Consider the following 2,188-nt stretch of genomic DNA (forward strand, 5'->3'; position numbering starts at 1 on the left):
CATTGCCATTTGAATTTTGCTACATATATGCTTCCATATATATGTCTATGGCTGTCACACCAAAATTTGTACCGGGTGCCAAATTTGTACCGGGCGGGTACGTCATCCTTACGTAATCCATTCCAAGCCTGCCTGGCAAAAGACGATCGCGAACGATCGCGTCGAATGTCGTAGGAAGGTTCAAGAACATTCATGAACTCGTTCATTGAGCGCGACAAGACAGATAACACTTATTTTACAAATTACATATTAGCGTTCCTAACTTTATATTTGTATTGTATTTAATTGTTTAATCGCATTTAGCTAGTATCCTGAATGTTTAGCGTGTATAAACCGAGTGTTTAACGTTATCATAGTCTAGCTAGCTAGCTTGTCTTCATTTAATTTAGATAGATAGATAGATAGATAGATAGATAGATAGATAGATAGATAGATAGATAGATAGATAGATAGATAGATAGATAGATAGATAGATAGATAGATAGATAGATAGATAGATAGATAGATTTTAGGTGCATAGGTTTTTGTTGTTCATTGAAAATGGTGTCATTTAATTCTATTTTGTTGTATCTGTCGTCTCAGATGTATGAAGCAGGTTATTCTCTCATGGAGAAACGGCAGATCCGGAGGGATGCAAAAAAATTCACTCTTAAAGGTATTCTGTAATTAAATAAATAACATTTTATGCAGTCCATCTTAATTCATCTTCCATTTTACCAAATTAGTAGGCCCTGCAAAGGAAACTGAATCGAGTTATAAGCAATCTACAGCTGATGCAGTGCTGATACATGTTCTCTCCCTCTTTAGGGAATTGTATGTACTACCTTGGGGAGAATGGCGATTCAATGAGGAGGGTGATCCTCACTGAGAAAGAGAAGGTTGAGGTGCTGACAGAAGTCCATGCTGGCCACTTTGGAGTCAAGAAGATGCTGGACAAGATCAACCAACGCTTCTACTGGAAGGCAATTACCAAAGATGTTCATGAATGGGCAAGTGACCAATTTGTTGAAGTTTTGTTTGATCCAGATGAGCTCTAATATTTCCTGTGATACGCTGAGGCTCATGAGATTTAAAGAATAATTTATAGTGATTGCCTTTTATTAGTAATTGTTCATTCAAACTGCTGTGACACGCAAAGAAAATCGCCTCTTCTCTAGAGCATATTATTAAATCTGTTGTGTTTAGTTTCCTTGTGTTGTAAAGGTGAAAACCTGTATGTCATGCCAGAGGTTTGAGCGAGTGAAAACAGAGGCACCAGAGTTGAAGCCCATCAAACCAAAGTCACCATTGCATATGATTGGTGAGATATCCTGCTTTTGGGTTCTGTGAAATGGCTACAACCTCTCGAAGTCATAGTTTAATTTGCATTATTTTCTTAATATACTGTATTGCCTTTTCTATCTCTCTAATGTCATGGCCTGTGGGCATGTGTTTATGTCTGTCCCTACCCTAGGTGTTGACCTAATTGGACCATTCAAAGCCTCAAAGAATGGGAACCGCTTCTGTCTGACAGCAACTGACTTCTTCACCAAGTGGGTGGAGGCCATGGCCCATCAAGGACAAGACTGCAACTGCCACATCACAGGTGTGTAAATCATAGCAACATTTGCAGCGTAGCCATATATTGTGAATGCAGAATGTTGTTACAACCGACAGAAAAGTTTGGTTTTTTTTGTTTGGGGGGTGGGGTGAAGAATGATTTCAGCTTCTTTTGATGTTCCACAGGCTATGATGGACATTTTCTACACCCATGGTTCTCCTGAGGTCATCTTGACAGACCAGGGTCGTGAATTCTGGAACAAGGTGAAGTATTTACACATGTAGATGTGTCTTTTAACAGTGATTGATTAACACTGGCAAACAAGAAATCTAATAACTGTTGAATTCTTTAATTCAGGTAAACAAGTCCCTTTTTGAGGAGTTTGGTGTCAAGCACCGAATCACATCAGCGGACCATCCTCAGGTATAGTGTATATTTTGTATGCGATAATGTACAGTGAGACAGTCATTATTGAGAAATAAACCCCAACAGGGTGATGCAGGACCCCGACGCGAATATGATAAGAATGGCGTCCATAGCAAAAGTCTGTTATTCATAGCAGCGGTCTGCTACACAGAAATAACAGTCCGTAGAATGCCCTAATTGACCAATCAGAATCAAGTATTCAACAAAGCTGTGTAATAAAGA

The 2,188-nt window shown here is 39.1% G+C and overlaps 1 long non-coding RNA gene across 1 annotated transcript; it reads left to right on the plus strand.

The window, feature by feature from the left end:
- Positions 1-434: 434 nt before the first annotated feature.
- On the plus strand, positions 435-1,969 carry LOC132463612 (uncharacterized). The gene is made up of 4 exons (XR_009527079.1): positions 435-1,300; positions 1,454-1,585; positions 1,726-1,803; positions 1,898-1,969. It is a non-coding gene; the product is annotated as an uncharacterized LOC132463612 (long non-coding RNA).
- The last annotated feature ends 219 nt before the right edge of the window (positions 1,970-2,188 follow it).

Source organism: Gadus macrocephalus, chromosome 8 (genome assembly GCF_031168955.1).
Source record: "Gadus macrocephalus chromosome 8, ASM3116895v1".
NCBI lineage: Eukaryota > Metazoa > Chordata > Actinopteri > Gadiformes > Gadidae > Gadus > Gadus macrocephalus.